This window comes from Mus caroli, chromosome 12, assembly GCF_900094665.2.
Source record: "Mus caroli chromosome 12, CAROLI_EIJ_v1.1, whole genome shotgun sequence".
In the NCBI taxonomy this organism is placed as follows: domain Eukaryota; kingdom Metazoa; phylum Chordata; class Mammalia; order Rodentia; family Muridae; genus Mus; species Mus caroli.
Genome location: NC_034581.1, coordinates 86,725,323 through 86,740,266, shown reverse-complemented (window position 1 = coordinate 86,740,266; position 14,944 = coordinate 86,725,323). Strand labels below are relative to the sequence as shown.

Below are 14,944 nucleotides of genomic sequence, written 5' to 3'. Positions count from 1 at the left end.
TAGCATTCCATATAAGCAGGCTAAAAGCCATTTGACCCAGTATGTCTCCAACAGAAGCCATGAGCTCATAATCTATATCTTCTTGTTCCCACTCACTCAGAGCCACTCCTGGCAGTGTGTGCTTTTAGTTATAATTTGCAGAAAGTGGTGTTTATTAGCTGCCCCTTCTGTGCTGGGCACTAGCCAAGCACTGGTCCACATTATCTCTAGCTGTTACCACATCCTACAAGGCATCATTTTCTAAGTGGGGGCCCTTTGGTTAAGCCACACAAGCTTTCCTCACACACGGCCTGTTCTTGGCACAGTACAAGGCTCCATTCTCTTCCTAGTGTCTCCTGTACCTCACAGAGCTATGTGAGGTATTTGCTCGGCTGATTCAATCCTGGAAACGCCCATCTGCCATCAGTTTGTCAGCTGCACATATGCAGAGCTATGTGCTTGGCGGAGGTTGGCAACGTGGGCATTGGCATCGTGGTCATGTTCCCTGTTCTTGTTTGACTAGGAGGTCAGTAAAGACACTTGCTTATAGATTCTGAGCTCATATTTTAGAAACACTTAAGAATTCAGCAGTGGTAGCCTGCTATGCTATCTTAGGTGCACCATGCCAATGCTGCTGCTATCTATATTAAAATCTTAGGTGCACCTGAGCCTTCTAGTCTCCGCAGGAAGAACCCTCCTGTATCGAGAAAGCTGTGCTACTTTGGCCCTACCTCACTAGGCTGGCTCCCTCTGAATGACTTGATACCTGTTGCTAGCTTCAGTTCTCGACACGTGCAGATGGGTATCCCATGCTGGTTAAGGTGAGTCTTGCTGTGAGCTGGTAGACAAACGCTTCCGAATGGATACTTAAGGGGCATCTGCTGCTCTCTCGTGTCCTATTCTACTCTCTCATAAACCACTCAGATTCAGACAGCTGCTGCTCAGTCCGCAGGGCTGTGCCAGAGGTTATGGCTCAAGCCCTGTTTAGTTGAGCAGGGCATCTCAAAGCTGGCAAGTCACTGTTGATTTCTGTTGATTTCCTGGGTGATAACAGTGAGGTTGAGATGGGCTCTTCTCTAACATCTCCTTGGCCGAGCATGCCAATGTGTACCATGACCAAGTTGTAGATCAGGACTTAACTCTGCTTGCAGGGCTACCAACCTCTAAAGAGCAGGTTTGGAGTTCACAGTGACTTTCCCAGTGGTGACTTTCTAAGTCTGCCTTCCAGATTCTGGGGGTTTAGCCACCTGATGCCATCGAGCTTTTGTGATATAATGTGGACATCGCTCTTACACTTGGCTTTGGGAGGTATGAGGAATGGAGACAGGCGTTAAGCTTTTTTATTTAGAGCGGCTGCACTTTGCTTTTGTAGACTAGGAACTCCTTCCCTAGAGAGCCATAAGTCCTTTATTGCTCGCTTCCTCTTCCCCAAAGGGAAGTGTCTCTTCCTTGCTGGCAGTTCCAGTGGGTTTTGTCCATGGCTCTAATGTCCCCACCACGGGACCAAAGTCACAGTCCTGTCCAAATAACATTACTACTTTTTCCTTTTTGATGATACATTCCTGGATAGATACATCATTTTCTCCATATATTGAAATGTTCTCAATATTTAATATATATTACAATGAACATCTTTTTTTGTTTTGTTTGTTTTGTTTTGTTTTGTTTTTCTTTTTCAAGACGTGATTTCTCTGTATAGCCCTGGCTATTCTGGGACTCGCTTTGTAGACCAGGCTAGACTGGAACTCAGAGATCCACTTGGCTCTGTCTCCATAGTTCTGGAATTAAAGGCATGCACCATGCCCCATCACATCCTGGTTTATCATCTCGTATTGATTATTAAGGTTAGAAACGTATTCTCAAGCTGAAAAGGCATCCGGCTTCCTGTTTGGATGCTCGCCTATGCTCTCAGCACTTGGAGGCTAAGGTAGGAGACTCTCCCGTTTACATCTAGCCTGGGCTACATAATGAGACCTTGTTTCAATGGGGGCAGGAGGTACTGGAAAGATGGCTCAGTGGCTAAGGACATTGACTGCTGCTTGCCATTGCCCATAGTTCTAGTCCGAGGAGATCAGATACCCTCTTCTAGTTTCTGTGGGCACCAGGTATGTGTGTAGGGCATATCCACACACGCAACCAAAACATACTACACATAAAATAAATCTATAGTTAAAAGAAAAAGGAAAACAAACAAACAAACAAAACCTGTTCTGTTTTTATATGGTATTTTACAAATGGCGTCTGTATGTCCTGCTTGGGCCTCATACCAGTTTTGCAGTGTAGAAGTTATTATTGCCGTGTAAAAGATATTATTCTCTGTAAAAGTAGAAGACTGAGACTCAGAAACCAAGTGAGATGCCAGAAGTGGGGTGCACACCTGCAGTCCCATTCCTCAGCAGGTCTTCATAGCCTCACCTATCCGGGGAGTTCAAGGCCAGCTCAGGGCCTATTAGATCCCGTCTCTCATCTCCCTTCATCCTCCCCCATGAAAGAAAACAAGTAAGTTGCTTGAGGTTGGGCAGTCGGGGCGACACTAAGTTGCAGCCGCAAGGCCAGGCATATGAGGTTACAGAGGCTAGCTGCAATGTCACTCTTTCTTGGCTCAGATCTTATCTCTCCTATGTGATTTTGGCCGATCACTGAACCACTGTGCTTTAGTGTCCCCATCCCTGGACATGGTTATAATAGGGCCTGTCCCAGGTAGGTGTCTCAGGGTTAAACAGAATCAATGGGGTTTCTCCTGGGACAGAATGCCTAGCATGGAGATGTTCAGCTAGGCTTGGCCTTGACTTCTGTCACATGCAAAGGTGAGGTGGCAGATACCACCGACTGCTCTGCTGCCTATTTAGCTGCAAAGGAGATTCAAGATGATCCCTAGCCAATGCCCAAGCACAGAGCACAAGGCTACTGTTTTAAAGAATAGAAGGCAGTAGTCAGTCGACATTGCACAGAGTGTCATAGCTGGGCAAGAAGCTTTAGACTTGAAAACAGCAGCCTGATGGCACATCCTGCCCTTGTCTACATAAGCGCCTGCCCTTCCACATCAGCAGAAATCAAATCTCCTTCATTAAACCAGCCCATCGCCAGCATCGCTCATCCTTTATCCAGGATCCTACTCTGTTGATTGTCCTATGACCTGCATAGGACAGAGAAGGCCAAACACTGCACACACTTCTCAGAATTGATAATTGAATAGTGTGTTCTCCGCCCTCTTCAGTGGACCCTGTGTGTCTGCTAGCAGTCTAATCAGACACTGCCCACAGCCCCTTCTGTCTATTCTGTCTTTGCATGGCTTGTTTTTTTAAATGATGTGTGTGTGTGTGTGAGAATCCCATTCAGGGTGTATTTCATTTTGATTTTTGAGACAGGATCTCATGTAGTGCAGGCTGGCCTTGAACTTGGCCCATAGTTGAAGCTGGCCTTATCATGGTGCTTCTATCTCCTAAATGATGGAGTTATAGAAACATTACCACCATGCCTAGCAAGCAGGCTTTAGTACTGCACTCACAGAATACTCCCCACACGTGTAGTTTTGGATATTTGTATATGGAATGTACAGCTTGGATATGACACACTTCAGCTGTGATATTGATCATCACAAATTTGAGTGTTTTTCATCATTTGTATGTATGTATATCTGTATCTGTGTGTGCCTTCCAAATATTCTACACTTTGTTCCTTAAAAGTCAAGGGATTTAATATTTATATACTTATAGGAAGAAAATGTTACTGATTTTAGAACACGGTGACTTGGATCATGTATACAACTACTGTGCTTTAAACTGAGTTCGAATACACTGCTACTTTCAATGCCCTGGAATCCTGAACTGAACTCAACCGAATCTCTTAACTGAAGCAAAAGCACTCTCACCCTGTGTTCCTAGTGACAGATGTTGAGTTAGTATTAGTCCAGAGTACGTTAAACTGGTGCTTTTAACATTAACACTTGGCAGGTCAGGGTTAAAAGATGTGGACATGCTGTGTCCCAACACTTTGATGCTGGTACTAAACCAAGCCAACACCGAAGGAGTCCAAAGCACTGGATATAGGGACACTCACGGATAGATGCCTGGGTAACCGAGGTCATTGCCTGTAACATCTGAGCTGCTTACAATTGAATGAGAACCAAGCATTTAATGAAGACGATCTCAAATTTATCCTCATGAACTACATGGACAGCCATGTACCTGTTTCCCCGACCTTCTGCCAAAGAGACTTCTGCCAAAGAGACTGTAGGCTTTGGAGTGCTCAGGCCAAGGCCCAGGCTCTGGTGCAGTACCAGGAGGACCCCCTAACCCTAGTAGTCGTCTCATAACAGTGTGACAGAAGCTGCAGTCAGGAAGGGACGGGGTCCTGGAAACACCTTTTTGGGCTCGGTACAGGAAGGTGGGAGTAACTCCAGAGGGGAGGGAGAGGGGGAGGAGGAGAAAATATTAACAATTGGACAGTTCTGGAGCCACGAAGTCCAAAATGAAGGTGCCAACAGGTTCTGCATCTGTGGGGATGCTAGTCTCTACCTCCAGCGTAGCACTCTGAGCTCTTTGGGGGCTGACAAGAAAGAACAAGCAGAGGGCAAAAGGGCCTAGTAGTTTCCCAAAACCCTTCTGTAAGAGCTCTGTGTTGTACCTGAGAGCCAAGCTCATGTGACTGACTTAGGTCTTAAAGATAAGACCTCATAAAACTGTCACACTGGGTCTTAGATTCCAACATTGCACGTGGGTGGAGTGCGTACATCCAAACCATTAAGGACAGGCGTGGGTACGTTACGTGGCACCTGTTGTTTCGGGGTGCATAAGTTCCATGGGTGTGCCCTTACACTTCCTGCTCTCCTCTGACATCACTTCCTTCCAGAATATTCATCATTTCTAAGAAACTCCAAAAGGCCATAATGCCTTTGATTTGTTACATAACACAGCCTATTATCACAGATCCATAGCTGTAGACAAGTTTAATTCAAGAATACTTTCAAATAACTATCTTATCTCTCTCTCCCTCTTTTTTTTTTCTCCCAGATAAGTCTGCTTTCTAAATTTTCTGCTTTTCTGTTAAGACACTATATTTGCCCATCTGGGTCTGACTCATTTGAACAAAATAATGAGGGGAAACTCGTTTGTAACCTGAAACTACATTGCTCGATCCCTGTGAATGAAGGAAAGCAAGTCTGTGCACGTTCTTTCATATTTACTTCCAAATAACCGCATGGACCAGAGACAGTAACTGTTCCATGTTATGGTGAGCATACTGGAAGCTCTTAGCAGAGCTGAGACTGAACACAAACCCTTCTGTTCTATGGCTTTACTTAAGGCCCTACAATGCTAAATCTCTAATCTAAAAGATCTCTCATCAAGATCTTTCCCCCAAAGTTCACAGAGTTAAAGAAAAAAAGAGGATAATACCAAATACTTGCATAATGTTTACCACATATGTGGTATTTTCATATCACACACACACATTTCAGCTTAGGTTCACCCAGGCCAAAGATATTCACTTCTTTTCCCAGAAAGAATCTCTGGTACAATAACAAAACTCATTACTTTCAAACTAAGAGTTTCAGATGTGTCTTTTGTATTGCTCAAATAATAATAGAGCCGTTCTATTGCCTTGTGGAAAGTGTGAGCATCAGTTAAGAAGAGTAATGAAGCTTGAAGTGGTTCTGCCGGTAGCCAGACAAGTCTGGAGGCTTCCAACGAGAATGCCTATCTACCCATAGGCCCCGCAAGCATCTTCTCATCTACCTGTGTGACTCTGCTGCTGAGGAGCTTGCATGACAAGGAGCAGAAGCCAACTCAACTAAGCACAAAGTAATTTGTTCTAAGGACCTAGTAATGTGGAGAATAGGCAGAAAAGCTGGGCACTCAGGCTTTAGGGAATGTCAACTTACACTTTGTCACGGAATACCTCAAAATCTAGTGACCCCGAGGCTATCATTTGTTTACCTCACACTGCTGTAAATCAGCATTCTAGACGGGGCTTGAGCATCCCATTGTGGGAGAGGTTCAGCTGGTCCCCTTGGGGACTTGCTCATGAAGCCTGTAGTCAGTTGACTGGCTGTCTGTTCTCTTCCATCCCCTGGAAGGTCACTCACACAATGGGTCTCAGGGTCTCAAGTGCTGGAAAAACATTAAATGTACCTCAAAACGCACGCCTTTAATCCCAGCACTTGGGAGGCAGAAGCGGGTGGATTTCTGAGTTCGAAGCCAGCCTGGTCTATAGAGTGAGTTCCAGGACAGCCAGGGCTACACAGAGAAACCCTGTCTCGAAAAACCAAAAAAGAAAAAAAAATGTACAAACATTTATCAAATTTCTGTTTGCACTTCATAGTTTCAATTCTTTGTTTGTTTGTTTGTTTGTTTGTTTTCGAGACAGGGTTTCTTTGTCAAGTGCTGGGATTAAAGGTGTGTGCCACCACTACCCAGCTCATAATTCTTAAAGAAGGAAGAAGAAATGGAGGAAATACGGAAAAAAGCTCCTTTTAAATTATATTATTATTAATCAAACAGAAGAAAAGGAGAGGAGAATGGAAGGAAGAGAAAGATCCCACGGGTCCAAATCGTGCTATAATTATTAAAAAATAAAAATCTGAAAAATGGCAAGCATTCTGGAGAGCACAAGTGCCTGTCCTTCAGATGAGCAGATACTGACACCCACGAAGCCACTGTTAACAAAACAGGACAAGAACTTATGCAAGTGAAACCTTAAAGTCACAAACATACTTTGGACAAGACAGCGCACCTAGCCGTCCATTATCCTCGAGGTACCAGGAGACTGCCATGTGTAAGGGTGAATGGTCCAGATGGGAAGTCTCTAAGCCAGTGAAGTACGAGGGGGGAGGGGCACTGCACCATTCACTGTCCTGTGGCGGGGAAAGCTCTTAAAACTTTCACTTTTGTTTCCCTTTAAAAAAAAAAAAGTTCTTTAATGTTATAAAGCACTAACTAAATCATCTATTAAGTTTGCCATTTATAGACAAACTATAGTCTATTTGTCAATAAGTATATAGGTACATTAGAGGCTCATAGTTAAACTTTTGTTGCGTGTTTTATTTTAGGGGGGAGGCTGCAAGAGGGAAGGGAAGATATGAGGGCACAGGGAGATGAGCGGGATGGGGGTGTATAATGTGAATTCACAAAGAATCAGTAAAAAGTTAAAACAAACAAACAAACAAACCAACAACAACACTAAGAAGTTTCTCAACCACACCTGGTACACTGAAGCTGGTCTATAGCTACTTGTGGGGGTTTTTCCTCCATCATTCTCCCCCCTTTCCCATCCCTTCAACCCCACAACACTAGATAGCAGAGGGAAAGGAAAGGGGGCAAAATTATTGGTATACTACTTCCTGCGAATCAGGGGCATTGCTTGCTAACCCTTGGGGCCAGTTTGATCTTCGCTGTCAAGATATCTAGGTTCTGGTTTTTCTTGTTTCTTCTTCACATGTGACTACTTAACAAACCTCGACCAAAAGCAACCAACCAACAACCCACCACATCTCTCGGTGCCCTAGCGTTAATACACCCCCTGAAATGTCCCCAGAGTTCCAAATGGCACACAGTCACATAAACTATATGCCACTGGCAAAATCACCCTCCTGCATGAGGGTGATAGTCAGCTGCTGTGGAGAATCTGAAGCAGCCCCACATCCCACACCTGGGATTAAAATGAAAGCGCATTTCTATTTCTGTGTTTTTTTTTTTTTTTTTAAGAAACCAAAGTTGTCACTACAGACACCAAAAAGGGACAGGGATTCTTTCTATCTCTTTCCATGCTATGGGGTCCATCTGACTATGAGTACGGTCCTGTGACTTGCTCTCATTAAGAATTGAAACTATGGCCGGGCGGTGGTGGCGCACGCCTTTAATCCCAGCATTTGGGAGGCAGAGGCAGGCAGATTTCTGAGTTAGAGTCCAGCCTGGTCTACAAAGTGAGTTCCAGGACAGCCAGGGCTACACAGAGAAACCCTGTCTTGAAAAACCAAACCAAACCAACCAAACAAACAAGAAGTGTAAGGTACACCCCCACCCCACCCCTACACAAGAATTCTGAAGTAATTAGACACATACATTTCTTTCCTATTACAATAACATTTACCGGCTCCAGGCTAGATACTCTTTCTCTGTCTCTGTCTCCGTCTCCCTTCTTTTCCTTGCTCCCTCCTCCAAAACTGGCCTTACAGGCATATGAATGCTGGGAACTGATCCTGGGTTCTCAAGAATAATAATAAGCACTCCTAACCACTGAGCCATCTGTCCAGCTCCCATCTACCTAACTTTTTTTAGATAAGGTCACAGATCAACTTTGAAGTTCACTGATTTGACTAGACTGACCGGCCCCTGAGAGCCAGGGATCTCCCTGTCTCTGCGTCTCCAATACTGAGACTTTAGGCATGTACTGCTGAGCCCTGTTTTTTGTTTTTTGTTTTTGTTGTTGTTTGTTTTTTGAGATGGAACAATTGAAAACCATGGATCTGGGCCTGTGTAGCAGCTGAGTTTCCCAGCTCTCCCACACCCTCTCCTCCAGGAATGTTCTCCAGCATTGCCTCTGCTAACTCACCCAACGCTACAGTCATCAAGGGGCAGGGCTAGCTCTCCAGCTCTCACATCCTCAGACTGGCTTACATGCCCGCATGCCACCAGGGCTAGCTCCACTCTGCTGCTCAGGCGAGGGCCAGAACCAGTTCTCTCCATTACTTAGGGAGTATCACATTTTATGTGGATGCGAGAAATTCAAACTCAGAGTCTCATGCTTGTCTTGGTATTTTACCAACTATGCCATTTCCCCAGCACCATGGGCCACACATTATTTTTTCATTTGTTTGGTTTTGGTTTTGTGTTTTGAGACAGGGTTTTTTTCTCTCTCTCTCTACTTGGCCCTGACTGTCCTGGAACTCACTAGGTAGACCAGGATAGCCTTGAACTCATAGATAGCCACCTGCCTCTGCCCTCCTGAGTGTTGAAATTAAAGGCATGAACTACCATGCCAGGCCATGGCAGCCATCCTTAAATTCACAGTCCTTAGTAAAACTCTTGAAAGTGGCCACATTATTAGTTGATGCTGAAGTTTATGGGGGACTGAGGAACATTCCCAGGATGGCTCAAAGTTGGCAGTAGAGACTGGGCTCAAGAACTCAGCCAGACATTAGCATAAATCCCCTTTAAGGTAGCCTTTCCCTTGTGACCTGCGTTCACCCAGGAGACACTTGTATATATCCGCTGCATGTGGTAGCAAGTCAGGAAGAGTATTGTGCAAATGAACCATGTGGAAATAGTTTATAACTGCTTTCTCAGGTTATCTTAACGCACTTGGTCAAAAACTTGGAGGGATTTAGAAGTATACGCAAACCTCTACCTGTTAATGAATCCATTGAATTGTTAGAAATTGGTTTATTCTTTGTCTAAGGTACCGTCTTGATATGTTCACAGGTTTACATTTTTTTAAGGTTTATTTATTACTTTATGTGTGTTTTGCCTGCATGTATGTTTGTACACCACATGTGTGTCTGATGCTCTCGGAAGTCAAAAGTAGGCAGCAGATCCCCTGAAACTGGAGTTACTGCAGTTGTGCGCTGTCGTGTGTGTACTAAGCAGTAACCTACAGGTTCTCTGCAGGAGCAGAAAGCCCTCTTTAATCACTGAGTCACTGGTCTAGTCCCTATTATTTTTATTAATCGCTTTCTATAAGATTGTCTCTTCTGAACTTGGTAAAAAACAGTTTGACAAATGAACAAATTATGCAATCTAAATCCATTTAAAAAGAAATGGTCTGTTGTACACACGAGATGTTTGGTTATTTTGTTGTTGTCAATATTGTTCAAAAACCAACATGGGAAGAAGTAAGTTTTGGGTAACACAGGAGACTGAATCTGTAGAGGTTCTGTGGAACCATGAAACTGATACCACTGAACACTGTAAGGTCAGGATTCAGATCCCTCATATTCCCAGTGTATACCGATTAGCCCTAAACCTTTATCAACATCCGGAAGCTTACCTCAGGTATCTAGAGATGCCCTGGGTTGTTACTGCCACACATTCATCTTCACGTGGTAAAGAGGAGGGGGCCTGAGGGTGTGTAAGCACATGAGGGAGGCTTGTTTGGAGATGGGGCATTCAGCTCTGATGGTTCACCGGCTCCATTCAGAGCATGGGCACTATATAGTCAGGCAACTGCTGCTGGGGCCTCACCCGTACTCTTCTGGGAAATGGTCTACCTAGGTCCCAGTCCTGGTAGCTTCTGGGCATAAGAAATGTCTTCAATCCATCAAGATGGAGGTTCTTTCCCTCCTGTACTCTATACATCACCTCTTACAGTGACCTCTCTGAAGTTCTCAAGCCACAAAGCCTGGTCCGCTTATTCAGAATCTTAGACTCCTGCTGGTGCCTGGGCAACTAAATTGGTCCAATGAGCTATAGCAAGATGTTAAGGCATGAAAATGGAGCTTTATCTAAGACAGTAGGAGAAACTTAGAAAAGAAAGTGCATAATTAAGCCAGGGAACTAGTATTGAAGCCAGATTGATTGAAGTTTCTTTGTTAGAGGACAAGACAAAAAGATATTGAAATTGAGTATTGGATCATTATGGGAAAGTGTTCCATGGTCAAACAGAGGCTAAAGTTTGGAACTCAAGATCAGTCCTTGGCTGTGTAAGGATGCACATTAGCAACTCGCTAGAAAGGGGAATATTCCCGACAGACTTCAAAATCCGATGCCTGGTCAGCCAGTCTTCCCAAGCAGAGAGAGAAGTGGCAGGGAAGTCATGCCCATCATTTGAGGAAGATCTTTGGTAAACACCAAGTATTGATGCACGGTCTGTTAATTAAGCACTGAGTGGTACATTAATACATTTGCTTCCTGCTTTCAGGAAATGTCCGGCCAGGTATCTTTACCAGCATGAGAGCATCCTCAGTCTTGAACAGAACAGAACTTAGGACAGGCAGAAAGATTCGCATCTGGCCCACTTTTATCATGGACTTGAATAATCTCACTGTACTTCTGACTGTAAAGTTAGAAGCTCTTTTGGGAAGTTCATTTTGAGTAACTCTTTCGTGTTTTTACCTTCCTACCTTTGGGGTGATATAGGGTGACATTCTACCCAGAAACTTCTTTATGAGCGATGTCAGCCTTCGTTTGATTTCCATCTTTCTCCCAAATTGGACAGAACCCCTAAGTTTATGTCAGCATAACTCTTGCCAAGTCTGAAATGGAGAATGTTAATCAGATTTTATAGAACAAGCACTAAGGAAATAACGACTAATGCAAATTTAAAGCAAGATAACGTCTAATCTCACAAGCGAGGCAGTCTTCTCCTTTTTTTAAGATTTACTTATTTTTACTTTATGTGTATACATGTTGTGCCTACACAGATATATATGCATCACATGAGTGCAGGACCTGCAGTCAGGAGAGGGTATTAGAACCCCCAGAGCTGGAGGTACATACGGTTGTACACTGCCATGCAGCTGGCAGGAACTGAACTTTTAACCGCTGAGCCATCTCTTTAGCCCCTGGGCAGTTTTCTTCAACCCACCAAACCACAGTCTTCTCAGCAAAATGAAGGGGTTAAGTTTTACTATCTCTAAGAAATGCTGTGTCTCTCTTATCATACCACTGATTGCTATATGGCTACTTCAGGGTCTAGTGCTGATCAGAGGCCGGTTAAGGATGCTCTCTTCTATAACTATGGCTGTTCATGCTGAGAAACCTACTGCAGAGACTCTTGGCTCATGTCTCTTCCAGCAAATAGATTTTCTGCATGATGGCAGAAATTACATTGATGAATTAGGTTAACAACTGGGGCTGGCAAGATATCTACTGTGTTCCAAATACAGAGACTGTTAATTCCCCGCTCTCTCCACAGGCCGTCAGCTTGGTCACCAGTGGGTCACTTAATCTTGTATAATCTTAACCTTGAAAGAATTCACTGCTTCCCTTGAGATAGTGTCAGTAAAGATATTAGAAACCTCTTGGACCTTAGAAATCCTCCTGTAGTTTATAAAGATTGGGAATCAGTCTTTAAATATGGCCTTGGTTTAGCAGAGTCATTGAAATCATATCATACCGAAAGCAATGTTGAGGTAGCTAGTGGGAGAGTAATTAAACCAAATGCTGACTTGTTTTAAACAAATGGAATTGTGGGTGATAGTTAAATTCATATCTGAGAATATATTAGCGTTTCCTTGCTTTTGACTGGGAAAAAGACTAACTGTGGCTTATTCAACTCAGACTGTAGCAAAGCTGTCTCCTCTCTGTAAGGCCCACAGTCTAACTGCTGCCCCCATCTTGCCTTAGGAGCATCTGCATTACAGGCGCATGCTACAAAACTTTGTGCTCTCAGAATCTGAACTCAGGTCCCCACACTTGTGTGGCAGACACATTACTCAGTGAACCCTCTTGTCTTTTAATGTAAGCATTATCATATTGTTGTTTTGAGGGTTTTTTGTTTTGTTGTTGTTGTTGTTGTTTCAATCTTGCTTTTACTCCATGAGACATTTGCCTTCAAAGGGTTATGAAACACCATACCTTACCTAATGTTTTCACACACATGGTTACTTTTTAAATGAAAAATATTCTTCTGTTAGTTATGGAAGAGCAGCCACCAACTGTTATGCTCTTGGCCTATCAGGTAGGAATTAATATTTTCTTAAATCCATGGATGGAAAACTGAGACACACACATTAAAGATGCCCCTGAAGTTAAATAGCTTAGTAAGATCCTGAGACATAATTAAAACACAAGCAATTCAAATTCAGATTGTAGGGTCTTGATTTTTCCCTCAAGAGCCTGTGATGGTTCCTTCCGTGTGAATAAGCTTGCATTGAATACTGTTTCGAGGGTGACATGGCATTCCATTTTAAGGGTCTAGCAGTTTACAGAAAGTTTTTCTGTTGTTGAAATTGTTTATACTTTTTCAGTCATGTAAACATTGCCATGATAAACATCCCCTCTGTACATTGTGACAAATTTGTCTTGTTTTTCTCTCAGGTGAATTCATGTAAGAGTTCTTGAGTCACTTTAAAAAAAAAAAAGAGGTGTGTGTGTGTGTGTGTGTGTGTGTGTGTGTGTGTGTGTGTGTGTATGTTGAGGGCTGGAGATGTGGCCTAGGGTAGTGTGTCTATCATGAATGGGAATCTGAATTCAGTTCTCAGCACTAAAATAAATAGATTGCACATTGAGTCTAATGCTTCAGTTCCTAACGTCTAGAACTTTAAATAACTTGGTTTTGAAGAGGAATTTATTATAAGAAAATAATCTTCAGTAGAGACAAAAGCCCTTTCTTCCCCCACCCCCTCTTTTTATTTTAACTTTTGTCTCAGAAGATGAAGAGGACTATTTTGGGGACAAGGTTTCCAACAGAAGGGAATCTCTTGGCAAGAGTATAAACAGTTTTGGCAGAAAGCCACCCTCCAAAGGAACAGGACTGAACTTGTCTTCATCCAGTGAGTAGGGAGGAGCTCAAGGCAGAAGGGATGTCCCTGGGCGCAGCGATGGCCAGCAAGGGACTGCATGGGTGGAGAGGCTGTCTCACAGGGAGCAGCCACATTGTGACTCCTGTGAGTCGGGAAACTGCTTCAAAGAAGTCACTGTCTCTTACAGGAAGGCACAATGGTCTCCTTATCCTTCATTGGAAACAGCCATGATTAATAAATGCATAGGGTAAACTTAGGTTGTTCTTCCCCTGACCCTCTCTCTCCCCAGTAAATAAACCAATTTTGTGTCTACAAAAGCACAACTGAAGGAGAGGTTCATCTCTGCAGTGCACATAGACAAAGAGTGCTTCCTGCTTATTATATTCTGGGACAGCTCAGGATAGGTGTGTATTCATACCATAGTTATCTGGCCTTTTCAAAATGGGAAATGTGTGTGTGTGTCCCTACATTCCGTTCATCTTTTATTTTATTATATGTATTTATAGTGTGAGTTCTGAGATTTGAACTCATATTTGAGCTTGCAAGGCAAGCATGTTACAGAGACCTTCCCCAGCCTCAAAAATGTGCTCCCCACCCACCCCTTGAGACAGGACCTTTCCTTGTAGTCCTGGCTGGCTGATTCTATATACTCCAACAAACCTCAAGTGTATATCACTCCTTCTTCCTCAGCCTCCTGGTGCTGGAGTTAGAGGTGTATGCCACCATGCCTAGCTTTCAAAATGACCCTTTCAAGGAAGGAAATTGCTGTCAGTTTGAATAAATTTCTTGGAAGAATGGATAATAAGCCAGCCAGCCCTTGCAGGTGTAATGATGTGTGCAGTTGTATGCAGCACTGCTGGTTCAGTGTGGTTGGATGTGCTGTGCATGAAGGATTAGTGAGACAGTCATAAAGCTCAAGTGTCCATTTCAAGTTGATCCCAAATAACTGGCATCACACACACATGAGCTCATGCACACACACACACACACACACACACACACACACACACACACACCTGCCTCTACCTAGAAAAATAGATAGAGCTTCTTCCCTCATCCAGGCAATAAACCGATGAGTATTTGCTAAAAGCCCGTGGCCTGCCTCCCTTCCCGCAACTTCTTCATACACTTAGGGACTTATATACTATACAAGTTTGGATCATTCTCTTATCAAAACCCAAATCCTTTATTTCCTTCCTTCAAAGCCCTGTTAGGGAAGAATTTTATTTGTAACGATCTCTTAAATCATAAAGTACATAAAACCAGAGATGAAATATTAGAGAAAACATAAAGATTATCTCATGAGCACTTCCTCATTACTACAAACTTGTAAATATTGTAATGGCTAGGTATTATTCCACTGGGTGCTTAAGTAGACTTATGTCACCAGTTTACTGCACTAAAGGTAGTGGGGCCTGGGTGAGTGGAGCCTAAAATTGAGGCAGAATAAAGTCACATGTAGTAGCCATCTTTACTCAGAACATCAGTTTTGTATTAGTCAGGGTTCTCTAGAGTCACAGAACTTATGGATAGTCTCTATATAGTAAAAGAATTTATTGATGACTT

General features: G+C 43.4%; 1 protein-coding gene and 1 pseudogene across 3 annotated transcripts in view; both read left to right on the top strand.

Moving 5' to 3' along the window:
- Positions 1-14,944, top strand: part of Ston2 (stonin 2) — a 141,426-nt gene that overhangs the window by 111,993 nt on the left and 14,489 nt on the right. The gene's annotated exons all lie outside the window — the stretch shown is intronic.
- Positions 3,955-4,294, top strand: LOC110306876 (annotated as a pseudogene).